The sequence below is a fragment of the Myotis yumanensis genome, unplaced genomic scaffold (assembly GCF_028538775.1).
Source record: "Myotis yumanensis isolate MYYU_CA2020_CCGP unplaced genomic scaffold, mMyoYum1.0.hap1 SCAF_10, whole genome shotgun sequence".
In the NCBI taxonomy this organism is placed as follows: Eukaryota; Metazoa; Chordata; class Mammalia; order Chiroptera; family Vespertilionidae; genus Myotis; species Myotis yumanensis.
Window position 1 is genome coordinate 64,518,107 of NW_027223761.1, and position 23,643 is coordinate 64,541,749.

The 23,643-nt window shown below is 33.7% G+C and overlaps 1 protein-coding gene across 2 annotated transcripts in view; it reads right to left on the bottom strand.

Moving 5' to 3' along the window:
• The window catches only part of CNTN5 (contactin 5), a 1,123,865-nt gene that overhangs the window by 827,440 nt on the left and 272,782 nt on the right, over positions 1-23,643 (bottom strand). For both annotated transcript variants that reach the window (XM_070425923.1, XM_070425924.1), the window contains exon 2: positions 21,096-21,233. The gene's annotated coding sequence lies outside the window, so the exon portion shown is untranslated. The remainder of the gene's footprint in view (positions 1-21,095; positions 21,234-23,643) is intronic.

Below are 23,643 nucleotides of genomic sequence, written 5' to 3' on the forward strand. Positions count from 1 at the left end.
TACACCATGGCATATCTATAATAAATAAAGGTTACAAGATCATTAAAAACAAGAACATATGTCCAAACATGGTGTGCGTATTTTTGCAGTAGGAGGGTAAGGACTGAGTCAGATTATATCCAGCTTGCTAGGGAACTGAATCAAAACTATGGGGGGAAAGAGAGGAAGAAAGAAATTGTCAATCTAGGGACTAGGGAGCCAAATAGCATTTCCCTTAAGCGTTGTGGGGAGAAGAGTACCAGATCTACCAACATCTTTGCCAGATACTTTCCCTATCTGCCACAAAAATAAGACATCTATAGTTGGACTATGGAGGAGATTAAAGTTTAGGTTTCTCATGGGCATATATGTTAAATTCCATCATGGCAGCACCTCCCCTCTTTTAAGTTTTTGCTTGAGTATCTCCCCAAATTCAGGCTTCTTTCAACATCTAATTAATTAATTCATTTATTTATTGAACTCACCCACTAGAGTATAAGTTTTGTAGTGGCAGGAATTTTTGTTGCTTGTTTTGTTATTTGCTTGCTGACCTGTGGTGCATAGAGCTTGGTATATACCTGTGGAATGCATAGATGAATAAATATGTGCAGACCACTTAGGCACCACCTGGGTCATATGGGAGAAGAAAAATTTATATCAGTATTAGGCATATTCTAGGCAGTTTTCTAGAGCTAAAATCCATATTAAAAGAACATAAAGGTTTCATAGACACTGTCAACAGCAAATAAAAAGCTTAAGATAATCAAAAACAAGGTAGAGCATGGCTCACCAGTGGAAGATGGGTATGAAGGATCTTAAGGCCATGCCACCTATCCAGAGTGGGACTGAGGAAGAGCAAATAAAGAATTAGGAAAAATGTCACAAGGTAATCTGTAAATTAAAGGTTCTCCAAGAGAAGTTAGCAGGCTTAGATATACTCTAGCTATTGAGTATATATATTAAAGATTAATAAAATTATTTGGGGGTCCGCTCAAAAGCAGAGAGGCTTACCTCAATAGAGTTATTCAAATAAGATTAGATATCAGATAAAAATTAACAAGGAAATACTGACTCTAAATAACACACTAGATTAGATGGATTTAATTGATATTTATAGAACATTTCACCTCAAAGCTGGACAAACACATACAAACCAATAAAACTAGACCACCAACTTACACCATACACAAAAATGAACTCAAAATGGATAAGAGACTTAAATGTAAGTTGTGAAACCATAAAAATCCTAGAAGAAATTATAGGCAGTAAAATTTCAGACATCTCTCATAGTAATATGTTTGCAGATACAGCTCCTAGGGTAAAGGAAACTAAAAAGAAAATAAATAAATGGTACTCCATCAAAATAAAAGGCTTCTGCACAGCAAAAGAAACCATCAACAAAATGACAAGAGAACCCAATGTATGGGAGAATATACTTGGCAATGATACCTCTGATAAAGGGTTAATATCCAAAATATATAAAGAACTTATAGCACTTAACAAAAGGAAGACAACCCAATAAAAAATGGGCAAAGGACCTAAATAGACACTTTTCTAAAGTGGACATACAGATGGCCAAGAAACATATGAAAAAATGCTCGAAGTGATTTATCTTCAGAGAAATGCAAATTAAAATGACAACAAGGTATCACTTCACACCTGTCAGAATGCCTACCATCAACACATCAACAAATGCCAAGTGCTGGCTAGGATGTGAAGGAAAGGAAACTTTAGTGCACTGCTGGTGGGAATGCAGATTGGTGCAGCCATTATGGAAAGCAATATGGCGTTTCCTAAAAAAAAAAAATTAAATATGGAATTGCCATTTTACCTAATGATCCTACTTTCTAGAATATATCCTACACACCTGAAATACCAATCAAAAAAGAATACATGCACCATTATATTCATAGCAGCAGAGTTTATAACAGCTAAGATCTGGAAACAGCCCAAGTGTCCATCAGTAGATGAGCGGATAAAAAAGCTGTGGTACTTTTACACCATGGAATACTAGGCAGCAGTAAAATGAATGATCTCTTACCCTTGGAGACAACATGGAAGGACCTGGTGAATATCATGTAAGTGGAAGAAGTCAGTCAGAGAAATACATGTATCACATGTTCTCACTCATATGTGGAATCTAATGAACAAAATAAAGTCTTGAACACAATATATCCAGAGACATAGAAGCATAGAGTAGACTGTAGAATCTCAGAGGGAAGGGTGTATGTGGGGGTGTTGGTGGGAGGGTGGGAAGATATCAAACAAAGAATTTGTATGCATATATGCATAACCCAAGGTCACAAAAAATATGGCTGTGGAGACCTGAGGTAGGGACCCGGGGGTGAGCTATAAGGCAGCATTGGGGGGAAATGGAGGACATATGTAATACTTTAAACAATAAAGACTTTAAAATAAAATTTGTCTTCTGACCCATGATGATTCCTTAGATAAGAAACATGCAACCAATGAATAATCCTATTTCCTAAATATCTGGCATGTGGTGAAAGCAATAAAATAATTTCCCCAATACTTAGTCTTCTAAAGTTTATCTCTACTTTCAGTTCTTTAATGTCTGGAAAAAGTATATATAATTCAAACCAAAAGTGTGAAGGAGAAGACAAGTCATAAAACGTGGGATAGTTTCAAGCCAAAAAAGAAGGAAGAAATTAAGGTCCAAAATTCCTGATAAATTTATTTGGCAATGATTTTAATGTGTCTAATCTGTTTTCAATTATTTCCACAGAGTTACTGTAATTTTTATTTAAAGTATTGATGATTTGCCCAGTATGTCTTCTATTGTATAAGCATTGTCAAAAGTTTATTCCTGCCCTAGCAGGTTTGTCTTAGTGAATAGAGCATAGGCCTGTGGACTAAAGGGTCCTGGGTTTGATTCCGGTCAAGGACACATGCCTGAGTTGTGGGCTCGATCTCCAGTAGGGGGCATGCAGGAGGCAGCCGATCAATGATTCTCTCTTATCACTGATGTTTCTATCTCTCTCTCTCCCTCTCCCTTCCTCTCTGAAATCAGTAAAAATATATTTTAAAAAGTGTCTTCCTATTTTGTACTGAAATTGGTTAATAAAAATGGCTTTGCATATGATATTAATATGTGTGCGTGCAAATATGTGTTTCTGTTTTTTAATATCTATACAATGTTAAGTATTTTCAGGGAATACTTCCATTTGGAGGTGATTTTAAAATATAATTCAATTTTGATGATGATTGAGACAAAATCAATTCATGTATAGATTTTTTCTATAAATATGAAAATACCAACAGATTAAAATAGTCTGCTTTAAATCTATATTATTTAGGGTTGTGACAGCTTCATACCTTTCCTTAAGTTCTCCCAGACATATAATTACATGTTTTCCCAAAATACTTATTCCTGGAAAGTGTTCTTATTGATGCACATCCAGTCATGGGATCATAGATGAATAAGATATGGTATTTTCATGAATAAATATAAAATGTAGAAGAAGGCACAGACATTCATACAAATGACTAAAATGCAAAATAGGAAATAACAGCAGGAGAACAAAAAACAAAGAAAGTGCTATGTGATTTTAAAAGTGGGAGGGATTTCACTCTTAAATAATCAAGACAAACACCATTGGAACTAACAGACAATACAAATATCTCAACTGACCCATAAATATTACCTTTTTAAGTTCAAATAAATATTTTGTATTCCTGCACAGTAAAGATGTTTCTGCCAAACATTTGCTCAAACTTTCTGGTAAGGCTCTATAGAGAAAGACAGAGTAATAATTATTGTACAAGGCTAGCTTTGGGTTCACTGACCTGTGACAGGCAGCTGACTGACCCCTAAGAGGCAGGATTTGAATAACCCTATGGCAGGAGGAGGGAGGGCAGGGTTGCCACCAGCCTTAGTAAGCTTTTCTGAGAATTAGAACAAGACACTCACATGGGAAGATATAGCCCTAAACTGTTTGGCATGTGGAACATAAACATTATCTCAGGCTCCAATTTCTTCCTTGGCCATGAACCTTGTGCAGTGGCTGATCTGATCAACTGTAAATGGTGACCTTGGGAGGGTGGAACAATTCATCATTTAGAATAAGAAGAAAAAAGAGAAGAGAAAATGGAAGGATGGGAAGGAAGGAAGGAAGGAAGGAAGGAAGGAAGGAAGGAAGGAAGGAAGGAAGGAAGGAAGGAAGGAAGGAAGGAAGCTTTGAAAGCCTTTTCCATGTATATTATTCTTACTATATACCTTATGTGATGGACATGGGCTTTAACACCCTGTAGATATAAGGTCAACATTAGTTGAATGTGACTTTGTACACTTTCTTCTCTTAGCCTCAAATTTGTTTCTTTCTTTTTTTTTTCTTTTTCTTCTTTTTTTTGCATAATGGAAGTAATTACAGCTTCATCACTGGGTTGTTTTAAGTTTTAATAATTGATTTTTTTATTGTTTTTATTTTAGTTTATTTCTAATATTATGCCATTGTGGTCTGAGAAAATGCTTGATATGATTTCAATCTTCTTGAATTTGGAGAGACTTTTCCTGTGACCCAATATGTGGTCTAGCTTTGAAAATGTCCCATGTGCACAACGTATATTCTGTGGCTTGGGGGGGTGGAGGGGATTGTTCTGAAGATGTCAATTAAGTCCATCTGATCTAGTGAGTCATTTAGGATTGCTGTTTTTTTGCTGATTTTTTGTCTGGAGGATTTATCCAGTGATGTCAGTGGGGTATTAAAGTCCCCTACTATGATTGTATTGTTGTCAATCTCTCTCTTGCTATCTACCAGGAGGTTGTTGTTTTTTTATGTATTTAGGTGCTCCTGCATTGGGTGCATATATGTTTACCAGGGTTATATCCTCTTGTTGTATCGATCCCTTTAGTATTACGAAGTAGCCTTCCTTATCTCTTGTTATGGCCTTCACTTTGAGGTCTATTTTGTCAGATATAAGTATATAATTGAGAACAATAGTTCAATCTACCACAACAATGAGGGTATGTGTAATCATTAGTTTTGGTTTGGTCATATTTAAATTGCCTTGAGATACTCATGTAGAGGGGCAAAGTTACCAATGGAGTAGTGCAGCAGAAAAGAATAAAGAAGAGATATCATTCTAATGAGTATTTAGATTCAGTTTATGCCACCAAAAACTAATACACCATTCACAGCAATGTGTAATTAATTAGCAAGAAAATATTAAGTGCTAACATATGAGCAATGATATCCCAATGTTTCCTAACGTTCCACATGATTCCTGGTTAATGCTTTATTTGAAGTATCAAATACATACGTATGTATGTATGTATGTATGTATACTAGTGGTTTATTCCTCTGCTTGCACAAGTCCTAAATTTCCATAGTGAGTAATCCAATACATGGAATCAATACATACTATAGATATTAGTTCAACTATGCATCTGAGAGACTCCACATCTAGATGTCCTGGCTACATCCACTGCTATTTTCCGCTATGTCCTAGGTCCTTCAGGTAAGGAAAACTACGCATTTTTAACTTATTGTTGATCCATACAATAAGAGGTCCAGAAATGTTTTATGTTACAAGAGCAATGACTTAAAATATACTATAATCTTAAGAAATAAGCAATTAGCTAGATTTAAAAGAAAAATTGAGCCCATTTATGATATCTCCTTAAAAAGAACTGTACGGCCCAGGTATCCATTATATTCATTAAAGTGTGATTATATATATATATATATATGTATATATATATATATATATATTAATGCATATAACATACTATTGAAGAAACAAAATAAAGATGAAAAACTTTTATACACATTCATAACACAGTAACATAATACATTTTTAGCTGTTTCACCACTTCTCCAAGCAGTGTATTGCCCATGTCAGTGTTTTTTGCCATAGAGATCATAAGGTCTACTCAAGTTGTTTGATTTAATTTTTCTTATTCTCTATAATGATTTTCTATTTTATACTTTTTGTTCTTATTACTTGATTCATTTCATTACATATATTTATCTTCACTTTTATTTTTAAGATGAGCTGAAAAACTTCAAATTTATTTTTCAAAAGACTGATTTATTTTTCAAAAGGAAATAAACATTAGTATGAAGACTATCTCTTGGTTGAGGTTTCTACAAAAATTTTTAAACAACATGAAATATAATTTTTATTAAGGAGCGTTTTCTATATGAACCAATTTTGACATTTTTAACCAAGACCTGAGTGGAGAACTAAATGCTTATTGTTTTCTTTTCCATTTTTAGTTATCTAAGGATAGAGATGGACAAAGTAAAATAAATTTTACCAAAATGTAATTTTTACAAGTTTTTACATGTTTCCCCTATATTATTTAATGGAAAGGCATAGAGTTGTTATTGGACACAGTTCTTTCTTACAATTCTCTTTAGAAAGCAAGAGACAGGAACACAAACTTACTCGTGCACTATGAAGGTGAGAAGATGAGTATCCTGAGTATATTTAATCACAAAAGAATTATCTTTGATAAATTTTCCAAATACATATGTCAGTTGTTTTTATAAATAGTCATACTTTATTTTTTAAGTTTATAGTTTTCCAATGTTTGATTTCCTTGAATCAATACTTCTATAAACATAAAAGTGGCTTAACCTCCTATCTTTAAATGTTTATCTTGTAACAGCACACTCAACTCTAATTGCACATTTACTTGACCTGTTCTATTGCCATCTCGAATACATTATTTGACCTACAGTATTTAGTTTCGCTATGTGAAATTGCTGTGGAAATGTGAACGTTTCTTTAAATGAATGACCAATCGTCATGGCTTTTTTTCTCCTCATTAAAAAATAATGCTATATGAAAGCATTTTTGTATTTATACAGTTTAAAAGTTTAAATTATGCAGAATGTGAAATGATGAGATAGATATAGAGATAGAATTGAGATAGAGAGATAGAGACAGAGACAGAACTAGAGCTAGAGATAGAGATAGAGCTAGAGATAGAGATAGAGATAGAGATAGAGCTAGAGATAGAGATAGAGATAGATAGAGAGATACAGTTAGGGCATAATATGAACTTTTCAGATTATCTTAAAGCCAGACGCAAGGCTTCTTACTAAAACTTCGAATAGGCATTTCAAATAAATCTATTTTAAATCTAAAAAATCAAAGACTCTTAGTGTTGGAAGTGACCCGGGATATCCAGAACATTTTCAAAGTGCAGGGTATTTCTTGCAATAAAGCATTCACTGGCATCACATAATTTAAAATGTCAAAATCTCTTTACCACACTGAGCTGAAATAGCTTACTTTCTGATTGCTAGCCTTAGAGTACTATTCTTTGGATCAAGGCATGTCTGTCCTAATTCCTTTTCCACAAGACAGGCCTTCTACACAGCTGAGAATGTGCAGATTGTCTCGTTTTCTCCAGACTACACATCACCAATTTCTTTATTACCCAGATAATAAAAACTCCTCATCCACCCTTGTAGGACATTTTGTCCTGTGCAAAACGTTCACGGAAACATCTGGTGCATGCCAAACGCCCACACTTCAAAAATGACCCTTGGTTCAGAGAGCTCATGATGTTTATTTGTACTTTTGGCTTTTAAGATTAATACATAAAAATACTATTATGTTTTATTGGTCCAATACACGTGTTGTGGCTGCACTGTCAATAATAACCGTTTTACCTCAGTAGCTAACCTGGTAATGGCACATGGGGTTAGTTAGGTGGGCCAGCTCAGACCCGATGTCTCTGTCCATTTTGGGTATCTGCCAATCATCATCCCCCACTCACTTTTCCCCATTCACCTCCAGGTCACTAATGGCTGTCTTTCAGAGAGGGTCCGAGCATCAGCCTTCACTCTGCAGAGTAGTTCCTACGGACAATTTTAGTCACCATGTTTTACTACCATTGAAATACAGCAATCTAAAACTCCTTTTTCATTTTATTTTGTATTTTGTCATTTGTTTTTCATTCATTTTGTATATCTCTTAAGATTTTCTCTCTGCTAACAAATGGCCTTTATTGGAGCCATTTTCTATGTCGCCTGAGTAAAATTATCAATATCACAGCTGGAATAATAGTTTATGCTTATTTGGTTCTAATTTATTTTATCCAAATATTTATTATATCCTTAAAAGTAGAAATAAATAGTATAATGAATACTTATCATCACTGGTTTATGTCCACATGTGTTAGATAGCCTACTGGTTAAAGCAGGAGGAGGTGTTATTACATCTAATTTAATGGACCACTTTTTTATAATTTATAATTGCAATAAGCCTTATTGTAGTAATTTCAACTTGGATGCCAATTATACCAGAATTTTCCAACTCCTTTTGTTGTTTTTAATAGTAATTTTCTTCACTCCTGGTGTTTCACTTATTATTCTTGAATTTCAATTGTAGGGGACTGGACTCAAGGTGTAGTTTATGAAGGTCTCTATTTCTGGAATCTTGTCTCCTTGATAATTCAACAGAGACTGGTTAATGGACTAAGATGTTCTGGTGAAGCTAAATCCTAGCTCCCAGGTTTTCCTTTTCTTCACATTTTACACTGTTTGTAGAAAAATACTTCTCCTTTCACAAAGAACACAAAGTATGGGACCTATAGATAATAGTACATCACACTGTCTGACAGTGACCCAATATGGTAAACATTCTGGTTATTATAATTTTACAAGTGAGGAACGTGAGACTACCAGTTTGCTAGCTATCATACCATTTTGAAACAGCAGAGTAGGGACTCACACTCATGCATTTGAATGACAAATGTCATATCATTTGACACTTCCAGACTGCCTCTAACTTTTAATGAATCAAAAAGTCAAGCTATGAAACTATACTATAGAAACTATCAAAAGTGATTGTAAATTTTAATTATTAGGATTGTATGCATTTTGTCTAAAATCAAATTCTAGCTCTCTTATTTTGAGACAATTACATTGCGTTTTGTTTTGCAATATATATTTATATCTATTATAAATCAATACTCAGTGTTTTATTTATTATCAGTGCATTTTAATATAAAATAGAATTAAATTATTTCAGTTAGCTATGGATATTCATTACAGTAAGAACTGTTTCACAGAGAGACCTCTCCTCCAGTTGTATGATGACACTGAATGCTTAGTTCATCTATTGTTAGACTTGATAATTTACAAAAGGTACAGCATGCACATAAAATAATAAAGCCTCTTTATAAATGCTTTCTAAGACATCAAGCATTTCAATCACCCAACTAATCAGATATATTCAATAAATTATTGTCTAACCAGGCAGATGAAGAAGCAGAAGTAATCAAAAAGTTTATTCAAAATACTGAAAATTTGAAGCCGTTAATTTTAAAGAAAAATGGAATCCTATTTTGTAGTTGTGTATATGCTAGATGTAGATTTATGCAATCATGGTATCTTAGCTTCTGCCAACAATTATTTACTTCCGTTTGTTTAATTATTTACTTTTTTATAATTACTACTAAGATTGCTAATATTGACAATCAGTGCTTTGGAGAAACTTCTCTCCCTGTTTTGCTTTTTTATTCTTTCCACTTCCTCTCAAATGCAATGAGACCACGTGTTCCTTCCCACTATAACTATCACTCCATTGCAAAAGATCCTGGCAAAGTAAGAATGAAATCAAAATAAGTAGAAAGTCAATACCAAGCCTTCATCTTATCAGACCTATACCAGCAATTGTCATGGATATTTACCTCCTCTTTCTTAAAAGCTATCTTCACAAGGCATCTGAATCATCCTTTTTCAGTTGTTCCTTAATTTCTGTTGCTGCTCCTGCTCAGGCTTTTGTTTTGCTTATTCTTTTATATTGGCAGGAAACACCAGTGCAAACTTCCCAATTTTATATCTCTGGTCAACTCACCTGCCTAAAACTCTAAAGTCATATGCCTAACTGCCTATTTTATACCTTCACTTATATGACAAATAGGCATTTCACACTGCTCTGAAAATAAACTTCACTACCTTCCCACCAGAATCCTGCCATTAATTAAATTTCAGTAAGTAGAAACTCTCCTTTTCTAGTTGCCAAGGCAACACCCACCTCCTAGTTGGGGAGTTTAAGGTGAGGGGAGGCAAACAAACTCACCAGTAATAACCTTTTTACTCTTTGCTTCATCCCTTCTTTATGTAACCCATCAATAGATGCTTAGAATATAAATTAAATCATGACATTCCTCAGTTCAAAACCTTCCAACAGTTTCCCACTTCATAGAAAGTAAAAGGTAAATCTCTCACAATATCTGACATTGACTTATTGTTTTTTATGTCCCTCCAGCTCTCTGATTTCACATTTTCTATTCTCTCCCTCAGTCATTCTCCAGCATATTAAGTTCCCAGAACATATCAAACACACTCTTGCATCAAACATTTGTATTTGCTGTCCCTCTGTCACCCCACATGGCTAGCCACTTTATTTCCTTTATATCTTAAAGCAAATGTCACCTTAGCAGAATATCCTCACATAACCTTCCAGTAAATAAAAATTAAAAAATAAATAAAACTAAAGCATATAACACAACATATAATACTTTGAAATGTGAATACTACATTAAATAATTACACCAATTTTTATATGATAGCAGCCATTTAAATTGTAAAAAAATACGAACTTAGTGTAGTTTTCTTTTCTTTTTTAATTTAACTTTTATAGAACAGGAAAATGATTAAGCTATTCCTAAAAATATTTCTCAAACATCATCTTTATTCTTTGAAAAGCCTCAAGCAGAAAAAAACTAGATATTTCTGAAAAAGTGTAAAAGAATATTTTCACTGTAATTTTATAAAATAATTTAAATTCTATGTGTATAATAGGCATTTCAAAAATCTTTTCAAGATTCTGCTTATCCTCATTTCTCATATGGCTAAATCTTAGGAAATACAATGTACTGCCCCATCTCAAAACAAATTACAAAGCAAAGTTATCAGGAACTTCAACTATGATTTCCCTTCTAACTCCAAAAGGTACTAACAAATGCTCTGTAAGTATCCCATGGGACTTTAAAATGATCTAAGTTAAAGAAGCTTTCCAGTCAACTTAAATTTTAAAGTATAAACATAAAGCATACAAAACATAGTTATGTGAATATTTAGTCACAACTTAAGACTTTGTCATTGTTATAGAAATCACACTTCTAAAATAGTTTCCCTCTTATTACATCATTACCCTATTGTTGTTTTCTATATCTATTTATTTATCTGAATAGTATAGTTCTTATTCCTAATCATTTAGTTCGTAGATATAAATAAAATTATGAAGTAGGAAAAGTATTCTTTCACAATATAAGCAATAGCAATGGAAATATAAAACAAATTATAAAGTAAATATTAGGTAAGGAATTCCACTATCTTTTTTACCCTGTCTGGTATGCCTATGTGAGGCCATGCCATTCAGGGAACTCTGAGTGTTCTAATTATACTCAGATTCTCCTTGTAAAATGTAATATAAGATATTAATATGAGATTTCAGAAGTGAAAAATAATGATAAACAATTTATTTTGACTCTTTTATACCCAACAGCTAATTTGATTGATATTTTTGACTGAAATTACTGCTTTTTAAATATACTTTTATTGATTTCAGAGAGGAAGAGAGAGAGGAGAGAGAGATAGAAACATCAATGATGAGAAATAACCATTAATCAGCTGCCTCCTGCATGCCCCCCAATGGGGACCAAGCCTGCAACCTGGGCATGTGCTCTGGACTGGAATATAACCCAGGACCCTTCAGTTCGCAGGCCGACGCTCCATCTACTGAGCAAAACCAGCCAGGGCCTGGACTTACTGTTTTATGTACTAAATGCAATGTTAGTTGACATTTGTTGTTGACTTTATTGTGTGAGCAGACATACCTCTTAATAACTGAATTGTAGAATCAGCCTAAAAGCAAGTTCCTTTTAGCCCAAAACTAAGGTTAGGGTGAACAGGTCTCACATTCGCTGAAGAAATTTGTTGTAGGATTTATTGTGTTTTCAGAGAATCTGACCATATTGTAATTACACACCAATAGGAGATATTGTTAATGTTCCAATCCCTAATCCCTCAACCCACCTGCAGCCACAGAGGACAGTTCCTGTACTCACTGATGTTTTGCCTCCTTCAGGGTCTGAACTGCATCTTTGCTTCTCTGACTCAAGGTTTTTCTCTAGCACCATGGAAGGTTTTTTAGGCTATGCAGGGCAGTTAAAATGGCCCCAGGATTTAATTTTCCAAAAGTTAACTCTCAACCAATGAGGGACACTTTTAACCCAGTTTCCTATCTTTTTGGTACAATAATCTTGAGACATGTTCTATGTGAAACCTCAGTGGGAAGTTGGTGCAAGATGGAATTATCTTCTCAAATTCTATTTTTCATCTGTCATGGATGGTAAGGCCAGATTACCAACTCTGTGAGAATTACTTACATGGTTGTGAGTAAAATTCTGAGAAGTTCTAAGATCGAAAGACATGCCTATCACTCAAGCCTTGCGTATATTGGCCTTTTTTGCTTTTGTTAATTTGCTAGATCTTGATTTCATTTTAGACAGCTTACACTATACTTTCTAATAAAGTGACACAATTGAAGAATTCACATGACTCTGTTTGTGTGTGTGTGTGTGTGTGAGAGAGAGAGAGAGAGAGAGAGAGAGAGAGAGAAATAGAGAGAGAGAGAGAGAGAGGACAAAACTGATGAGCTGATGATAACTATATTTTTATCCAAAGCTTTGGGAGTATAGCGTTTTTTATTTTCTACCCAAACAGGTCATCGTGAGGACAATAATGTGACAATCTGTTATCATTAACTCTGTTGGAGTGTTCTGAAGACACTAGAGAGGATTAAATGACCTGGAAAACTCAGTCTATGGAAAAGTCTATTGTACTCGTCTCTGTTATTTCCACTGCTATGCATCACTGAAATCTTAGAACAATATGATTTGCTATAGTGACATATAAACACAAGGGTCATTTTTCACCTTCTTCTTCATCCCCTCAAAAAAACCTCAGAGATCCTTTAATACATTCTACTCCATGTGCTACCTTAATATAAAATATTTTTGATGTTAAAAGTTATGTTCAGGATGTACTGATGAAATGTTTAATTATTTAAATAATTTATCTATTTGCAAAACACATAGGTGGTATGAAGCCTTTAACATAATATAGGTATTGTCTGTAGGTTAAATCTCTGAGATGGTGGTTACTCTAACTCTGGCATATTTATAAGAAAAATAAAGCAGATAAAAAAAGACTAATTATAATTTCTAGAGCAACCAAAAATCTTAAGCTTCTTTATTTCCCTGAAACCTACCATTCCATCATATGTGCAAGGATAGCCCTCAACCCACCTCAGCATGAGTGAGCAAAAGCTTTTTACTAAAAGTACCTCCTCCCATCTTCAACATGTCAGAAGCAAATTAGGCAAAAAAAAAAAATTGTTTGTAAAGTAAATACATTAACTTGCTTAATGTAGTGTTAAATTAAAAGCATAATTCAAAAAAGTAAGATTTTCAACCATGGTAATAGACTAGAATTGACTAAGCAAGAACAAAATCTGGTGCCACTGTGTCCAATTTATAAGGTTCCAGAGAAATTTTTTGGACTATTTTTCATGCTTTCTATAATGAACTAATTACTAAAAACCATGTAGAAATATAAATTTCTAAATTACAATCCAAGAAAATATAAAGATTTTCCAAGGGAAAAAATGTTATTGTGCTAAATGAAATATATCCTTCACAAAATGACATTAGAATTTTTAAAAAGTTTACTAAGGGATTATACTGTCACTAGTAAACTATTTATAGTGTAATCTTCGCTGACAGTAGTCTAAACTTTTAACTCAACATATATTATTAAAAGGGATTTTCTACTTACAAATTTTCACATATTAGCCCTGAGGATGGTAGATGACAATTTAAATATTACTTAACATCTGTAGAGACATGATCCTCAGTTCACCTCATTTAGATTTAAACACTCTCCCTTAATCATAATGCCCATAGTAAAGTAAGGGAAAACTTAAATCTGGAGGAATAATTTGAGTGAAATTAATTTCTCTATAAACTGTAAACATATGTATTTGTAACAATGAGTATCATATACATCAATCATTATTTATACTTATTTATTTCAGATATAAAGAACACACTATGTGTAAAGCTCTATGGCTGGTACATATTAGTATAAAGTTAAAGTGCCTAACTTTAAAACGTACTGTATGAGAGATCAAAGACAATTAACAAATATTGATGATATCAGTCAGAGTGTACCATATTTCTTTCATTTCATACAAAAATAAACTGAAGCTTATTGTAGAAAGAATATTTTACCTTGATCTTGAACATAAAAAGAGGGAAAATTAAGGAAATAATACAAGTCAGGTAGGGTTAATAATAACAGTGGAATTTGAGAAGGGCAGAGAAATGAATAAACGTAAGAATAATGACTATCAAGAATCCAGGTACAGTTTTATTTTATCTACCAAATGTCATTGTGTATTAATTATATACTTTCTTCATTTACTCTAGACGATTTTATTATACATATTTTATATACTACTAAGAAAAATGTTGCCACGTAAATCATAAAAAAAAAGAATAAGTGGAACACAAATTTCTTTCTGGATAATTGTGACATCAGTTAGCCATTGCTGCATAACAATCCATCCCCAAACTCAATGTTTCAAAACATTGAGCAACCATTTATTATCACTCACTTATATTGAGTTGCTGAAAGTCAGCTGATTAGCTGGAATGGTTTACCTGAAGTGGATTAACTCCACATATCTCTTTTCCTCTTTATTTTCTTGGTGAATGGGAAAAGAACCACAGGGCTAGTGGAAATATGAAATGTATCTTAAAGCCTAACCACAGGGCTAATGTACCAATGCCTTTGCCTAATTCTATTGACCAAAGCAAGTCATATAGATAAGCCAAAAGTCAAAGGGCAAGTAATATTATATTTTACTCATATTTATAAAAACTGCCAAATAATACAGATATGGAGAGAGCTGAAGAACTAAAGACAATATTGCAATCTACTGCACTGGTAAACTGCAAACTTGGAAAGTAATTCTATAGCACATCTGTAAAAGGATTGATTGCCAACATCAGAGACTGTGTTTTTTTATTTTATTTTACAAGCAAATGAGAGCTATTAAAAGTTTGGGTGCCAAGATGTTTCACCATAATCTTATTTTCTTTCTTTTTTTTTAATTGTAGTCACATCTGTCATTTTGTTTATTTATAGACTACTTTACATGTCTAAAAATATTTTTCTCTATGTTGAGGTAATGAAATTATTACCAATGTTTTCTTCCCAATGTTTAAAGTTTTGCCTTTTAAACTTAGATTTTAAATCCAACTGAAGTTTTTGTTTGTTTGTTTGTTTGTTTAGCTTGGGATGCCGACAGATGTGATTTTATTTAAATATTTTTCTTATGGATAACATATTGCACTAGAATAACTTATGGGATAGTCCATTTTTTTTCTTCACTGTTCTGCAGTAACTTATAAGTTTGCTACCAAGTTTTCACAGAGACATAGAACATTGTCTGGGTTATTTTATTTCAGAGGTCTACCTGTCCAAATAACATACTTTGTTATTTGCTAAATTACACAAAAATAAAACTAACTGAGGGAGGATTGAAACTGTTTTGAAATCGAGTCTACCCACAATGAACATAATATAGCTCTATGTTTTTATGCATTTTGTTAGGCTTTTGTGATATATTTGGACTGTGTGTGTGTTTGTTTTGGGGTTGTTTGTTTAGACATATTCTTTACCTGTCAAGGGTCGGTCAAGAAAATGAAAAGAAAACTCATAGTATTTAAAGCAGTAATGAATTAATTTATTAGATATTTATAAGGTGAAAGGAATAATTGTAAGGAAAGACCACTGCGAAATGTTCAATTAACTGCTAGCTTTCAAAGAGTTAGAAACTGCAAAAACTGTAGATAATTCTCAGCAATGACCATAGCTTCCAGCCCTGACAGATGATTCTAAGAAAAACATCTGGGGCCATTGCAGTTGGAAGGACAAAGATAAGATTTCTATTTCTCTTATACCTTCAATATCTCATAATACTTGTTGATTGGCACCTAATCTTAAATCTTGAGGATGGGTCTTCTCAGAAAGGCAGTTATTAGGCCCCTGGGTACTCTAATATACTAAAGAGTACAAGAATGAGGAAAGAGTGCTATATGCTAACACAAAATCCAGCAGAGTATTATATGAGCAATGTTGTAGACTATGATTTGGAGGGGTTTTTGTATTTTATTTTCTAATAATTTATGACAGATGGTTTACTTTTCTATGTTAATCTTATATCCCACAACAGCCCTAGAATGCAAATACTATGTGACAAGAAAAAGGTACATATCTATTTTTTTTTCCTTTCTGCCCTTTCTCTCTTCCCTTCCCCCACTTCTTTTTTTCTCTCCTTCCCTTTCTTTCTTCCTTATTTTCCTTATTTCATTCTTTTTCTTTCTTTTTCTGTTTTGTTCCCTTCTTTTGTTTGTACTTCTTTCCTACATTCCTCTCTCTTTCCTTCTTTCATTCCTTCTCTTTTTAAAAAATCTCATCAGGCACTCAATAAAACTGTTTGTTCTACTCAGTGATAAAATATATGGTACTCATTCTATCACAACAGCTATCATGTTAAACATCTTCCAGAAACCAAACTCCAAGTATGTGTGTGTGTTTGTTTATATACATAGACAGGCAGACATGTTTAATATCAACTTCTCACATCCTTGCAACATGAATTATTATCCCATTTTTAAAGCTGAAGAAAACTTGAGGTTCATAACAATTAGGCCCAAGTTTCTAAAGCTAGCGAATTTACAGCAGAGCTTCAATTCTGGTTCTACTTTATTCCAAAGTTTGTAATTTTTCCACTTGTCAAAATCACCCCCATATACTCAGCAAATGTGACAGTGTTTAAGAAAAGTCTGTATGTTAATCATTTTTCTGTCTGTATACTAGGCTTACTACAGACTAACTAAATTTCAAACATCTACAGGTGGAGATGGAGCCCCTCATATAAAGGGGTGGGCAAAAGTAGGTCTACAGTTGTGAGTATGTGACACAGATTTTATTCTTATATTACTCTTCATTAATTATCATGTTATTTATTTGTATTCTAACTATACACCTACTTTTTCCCACCCCTGTATTTTATTAGGATAGCTTTGGGGTGTTCAGAAAACTGAGCATTCAGATTAAGGGTTTCAAAATGCTGGTATGTAAGCACAACTGGACAGAAACTTCCTCATTTTCGAAAACTGCACCAGAAAAACCATTTGGCTTTTGTTTCCATGCTCAGTCCTCCTTGGCATTTAAAGGTATAGGAAAGAATCCTCAGTACTGTTCAGTAAAAGTTATTGTACTAAGTAGGTATCATGCATGAGGTCTTTTGCATACATCAAATTACTAGAATTGTTTGAATGTTTACAATTTTTAAATGGGTGAATGTTTTGCATCATTCTACTAATAGTCTATGCACTATAATCTATGAGCACACTGTCATATTACCACACTAAAACATGTTAAGTTTTTTTTCCCTCTACTTGCTTTGGGCAAACTTAATTTTCTTTCATATCCTTAGCAACGAACTGGAGCAATATTAATTCACCAACATATCTTCTATAAATAAGCTTATATTAAAGATATCCCTTGTTAACCCACCGCAATTCACCACCTCTCACCTCTATAACTGGCAGATAGAGATAAATGCTAAGAAATAAATACAACTGCAAATTATACATTATTTTACACCAACTGATAAACTATTTAAGGCCTTCTATTTTGATTAACATGCCTAGCTGTTTTGGTATACTTTATATAACAAATTTTTCCATAAAATATTTTAAAACAGTATCTTCCCCCTAAAAACCTACAAATATAGTCAAAATTAAGTAACTAATTTTACAAATGGCAAAATACAGATGTTTTTAATACTGACCTTAAAATGAATTAAGATTTTACTATCTATAATAATAAAAGTGTAATATGCTAATTAAACTGGATGTCCTTCCGATGACCTTCTGGACGAAGCCTGGACTTCGAGGGAAGCCCGGGTCCCGGGTGCCAGAGGGAAGCCAGTGCTGGCAGCTGGGGGAAGGAAAGCCTACTCTTTCACAAATTTTGTGCATCGGGCCTCTAGTTAAATAATAATTTTGGAAGGAACTGTTCCATCTCTCTTGCTAACAATTACAAATTATACATTCCCATTTATTTGAACATACTACCCCTGAAGGACTACTGTGAACGCTGCAACTATAACAAAGTTATTTCTAATGTTCAGCAAAACTGAATATTAGTTTTATCTCCATAAAACTCCCAATTATTTTAAGTCAACGAGGGATACCACACTGTAAACTTTATACCAAATGTCAATGCTGTTAACTCATACAATGTAACAACCTATGGACTAGCATGCAAAAATAATAGTTTTCTTTCTTTCCAATTTCTGTGCAATTTTCAAGACTATCAAGGATCAAAATTAAATTTTCCAGTTTTGAAATTCGGAGAACACTCCACTCTATGTTTTTCAGACATAATACCCTGTAGTGCACACACTGATACTAAAGACTTGAGGGTTTTTGTTGTTTTTTCATCAAGTGGTAAAAATTCTGCCGATTCTGAAAATCTGTAAGCCTACAGCCACTTAGCCTCTTCTCAGACAGAACAAAGTTCTTTCTCTTGGAACGAAGCCATCACCGACTGTTTAGAGTTGTGTAAGTTATTGAGTGAAACATTTCAGTCTCAGAGGCTGAACTAAGGACGCCTTTTAATATATGCTGCCTTTTATGGCAGGGATTTGGCTGATTGTGTCAAGATGAAACTGTCAGTGCCTATTGTAAGTGTTTTGAGTAGTTGTGGTAACAGATGAGGTGCAAGAACGTGAATGAAATGGGGTTTTATTTAAAGCGACGCTGTGAGCCCACTCTCATCAGATTCATCAATTCTAATTCACTTAGGTCTTCTTGGAGTGCTTAGTCTGTCTCACTTGTTTCAATTGCTTCCTGTGTTACCAATATGCTTTTCAATTAGTTGGGCAGAGCAATAACAAGAGTGACATGACAAGACTGAACTATGCCCTGCCAAACCTACTTCCATAGGTTCCCTGCACTGTTAAATCAGCTCTCCGTCGTCAACTTGAAGCCAACACTTATTAATAGGTTGGCAAAAAGACTCTTCTCAAAAATTAATTAGAGTTCTGTTGAGCTACTTGAATTTAAAATAATTCAGCTGGTAATTGATAGAATGCCCCAGTTCACAGGTGGCAAAGACATTCACTCCATTCTATTTCCATCTGCTGATACTTCTAACCATAAATTTAAATTGCATATCCATCATCCATCTGGAAGTAAGCATTAAATCCAAAATCCTCTTGCCTACAGCTGCTATGCTATATTCGGTTGTCTTTCTTTGAAAATGTCACAAGAACCATAAATAAACATTTTCTACATTGCAAAATTCAATTAAGGTATCTCCATATAACTCATCTCTAGTATTCATGGATATTGAAGAGGTAGCAAGTTAATATAGAGTTTGATTTGCTAATATGCTCCAGTGATTAAGAGTTGAGAACAAACTGTTTATATATAGGAAGTATACATATATATGAAATATTATAGATATATATGAAATATTTTCCAAAATGTGTATGCATAATTTCTAGGTAGAACACACATTGTTATTTTAATTTTATTTTGCATATGTAACCTATTTTGATATTCTTACAACAAACTGAACTACTATGGCAAAATTTGGCTAAAAAATCTGTCTAATATTAGAATAAAGCAATGTATTAATTTATGGGGAACTCACTCTTTTCCATGGTTTGAGGATTCACTATCAGATACTTTCTACCCACTTACTTATCTCTTCACTCCACTTGTTTTCTAGACTTTCTAAAATGTAAAATTGATTTTTTTTTCTTACAAAATTAATATAAGGATACCTGGTGCAGTTAGGACTTTCAATGAAAATGACAAATTGGTATGTTTGAAGGTAATGCATAAAATATAAAATTATCTGCAATAACCTTCTGGGGTCTAGGCATGATTATTACAAAGTAAAATTACATTGGTCAAACTCTAGCCTCTTACACTCTCCTACAGAACTGCTCTCAAAATAAAATTTACTCACATTCCTTCTTTAATTCTAATTTTCAAGCCTGAAAGCCTGACAAAACTGAAAGCACAGAAGAGGCGGAGGGAAATACTTCCCAATATTTTGAATCAATTAACTTAACAAATTAGAGGGCAGATATATGGCAGCCTTGGATTTGGATGTGATATTGTCAACATTTTACAAATAATTAGAAAACAAATATAATTAACTACCCCCAAATAATTTACATATTTGGTTATCTAAAATTATTTAAATTAAATATTCAAGTAAATAGTACACCATGGATTTAAGATAGTCTGCTAATGCCCACTTAATTGTGAATATTAAGCATGTCAAATTATGTATTCCAAAATAGTTTATTGAATTAATTTTAAAGGATTATTATTAAGTTGTGCAAATGGTCACTTTTACTCAAAAACAGATGCAATTAATATTTAATGATTTTGGTTGTTTTATAAGGATATAAGAATGTGGAGCTACTGAGCAAAGAGCATAAAAGTCACTTCATTTAGGAGATTCCCTATTAAGGTGGGACTGACTCAACCTTTTATTGACTATGACTTCCTGCTTATATAATATAAGCATTGTTTTCAAGCTCAAGCTGTCAAAAATCATAAAACCCACTCACTAGCACATTATACATTGGTGGAGGAAGATATTATGAAACAGGAGGCTATATCAGAGTATTGTTCCTCTTACTGTTTTCAGTAAATTAACAATCAATATGTACTTGCCATTCCCATATCAAACTAAAGGTGTAATAAAGAAAATATTTACAATTTATTTTTCACCTTAATATAATTTCCAGAATATTTCTAGTGTGTGTGTTTAGTGACACAATTAAGGTGTTTTTCAATTTCAAGATAAAACACTTATTTTGAGTATATAAAATTTAAGCTGTAATATACTGAGGTGTTGTTCAGGATTTCTATAAAGGAAACACATGGGTTTTATGGTTGTTGTTTTTTTCCTTTCAACATTCTTTTCAATTTTAAAGGCAAATGAACAAAAGATGAATTGTACCTGCTTTCTGAAACAGGGTCCAAATTAGGAACTCCAAAATGGAACTGGTTTCTGTAAAGATATCCTTTTACTGTGGTCATGCAAAAATGATGCTCAGTAGATTCTGAATGGTAATAAATGACAATCCTTTGAGGTCACCTGTTAAGAAAAGAAAGTATTGTGATTACAAGTGACCTTTCTTTTAACTTTCCATTATTTGAACAAAATTTCTTACTAATATTTTACATCATCTCTATTTAAACAGAAATTACTATGCTGTTCATCCATATCAGCATATGCAACAATTCTAATTAAATATATTATTTTAGTTGTTTTTCAAATTTAATTTTTCTTTTGTAATTTATATTAAATGATAACAGTGAAGAATATTACCCTAACCAAATTTTCATGGTTTACTTAAAACATTTAACAAATCATCCAGACGGATAATCAAGGTACCTCTAGACTTTAACTACACATTGGACCAAATTAACTTAATAGATATTTACAGAACATTCAATCTAATAGCACCAGCATACACATTCTTCGCATGGACACATGGAACATATTCTACGATAGAAATATGCTAGGAAAAAAAGGCTTAATGAATTTAAAAAGATTGAAATCACATTGAAATACTTTTTTTTTTTTTTACCACAGTAGAAGTAAAGTAGAAGAAAACTGGAATAGTCACAAATATATGAAGATTAAACAACATTCTATTGAATAACCCAGATGCAAAAAGGCAATAAAAAAAAAATCTTAGACAAATCGCGCTCCTCCTGCAGTGTCACTATTAGATGCTAGTAGTTCACTCTTTATTGACAGATGGCATCCAAGTGCAGAAGACAAATGTAGTAAAGGTTTCCTTAAGTTTTTGAATATGTAACTTCATTGACTTGCGAGTCATAATATTTCTCCTAAACTGCTGTAAAATCAGCAAAAATGCCTTGGCAATTTTAGCATAGTTCCTAGGCTATTGGTTGGTACTCAAAGGGTTAAAATGGAAATGTAGCACATCAAACATTATGGGATATGACAAAAGGAGTTCTAAGAGGAAAGTACATAGCAAAAATAAAAAGCCCACATTAAGAAAAAAAGAAAGATCTCAAATAAAAAAACTAACTTTAAATCTCAAAGAATTGGTAAAAGAACAATTAAGCCCATCACTAATACGAAAAAAAAAAGAAATAGCAAAGATAAGCAAAAATCACAAGTTTCCAGTGAGACTAACCAAGTAAAAAAGAGACAGGACTCAAATACTTAAAATTAGAAATGAGAGAGGATACATGACAACTGATACCACATAAATACTACCGATCCTATGTAATAAAAAAGGAATATGCTAATTGACCCTCACACCATTGCAAAGATGGCAGCGCCCACAGCCAATAAGGAGGGAATATGCTAATTGGCTTCCCCACCCTCAAAGACGGCAGTGCCTGCAGCCACAAGATGGCGACGCCCAGTCCCCTCAGCCCTGCCGGGGCAGCAGGCGCATGGCTGCCTCTGGTGTACCTCAATCCCTTCAGCCCCCCAGCCGCCCAGGGCCATCCCGATGTGCAGGCAAGCCTCGGATGGCGGCTGTCCAGCCGCCTTGGGCTGGCCTGAGGCTCAGGTAACCAGGGCCGGCCGAGGCTTGTGCTCCCAGCAGTGGCAGCAGCAGAGGTGTGATGGGGCGTCTCTTTCCCCTGTTCACCAGGTCGCCTCCCGCCCCTGCGGGCTCCCAGACTGTGAGAGGGGGCAGGCCAGGCTGAGGAACCCCCCCTCCAGTGCATGAATTTCCATGCCCCGGGCCTCTAGTGAGTATATAAAGAACAAATTGAAAACCTAGAAGAAATGTCCTGGCCTGTGTGGCTCATATGGTTGGAGCATTGTCCCATGTACAGAAGTGTTGTGGGTTTGATTCCTGATCAGGACATATATGTTTTAGGTTCAATCCACACTCAGGGAGACTATTGGAGGTGGCCAATCAATGTTACTCTTTCATAGGGATGTTTCTTTTTTTTCTCTCTCTCACTCTCCCTTCCTCTCTCTCTAAAGTCAATTAAAAAACAACACAACGCACACACAACGTATGCTTAGACAAAGATTAAAAAATAAGAGTCTAGAAGAAATGGTTAAATTCCTAGAAATGTACAACCTACAAATTCTGAACCATGAAGGTATAGAAAATATAAACAGACCAATTCCTAGTACAGATATTAAATCATTAATAAAAAATTCCTAATGAAATATAGTCCCAGGCAAAATGAATTCTACCAAATATATAAAGAAAAATTAACACTAATCCTTCTCAAATAATTACAAAAATTAGAAGAGGAAGAAGTACTTTGAAACTCATTTTATAATGCCAGCATTACCCTGATATCAAACCCAGACAAGGAAGCTTCATAAGTTTATAGGCCAATATTCTTGAACACAGATGCAAATATTGTCAACAAAAATATGAGCAAGCAAAATTCAATAGTACATTAACAGGATCATACAATGTGATCAAGTGGGATTTACTACAGTGATGCAAGGCTGATTCATCATCCACAATCAACCAATGTGATGCACCACATTA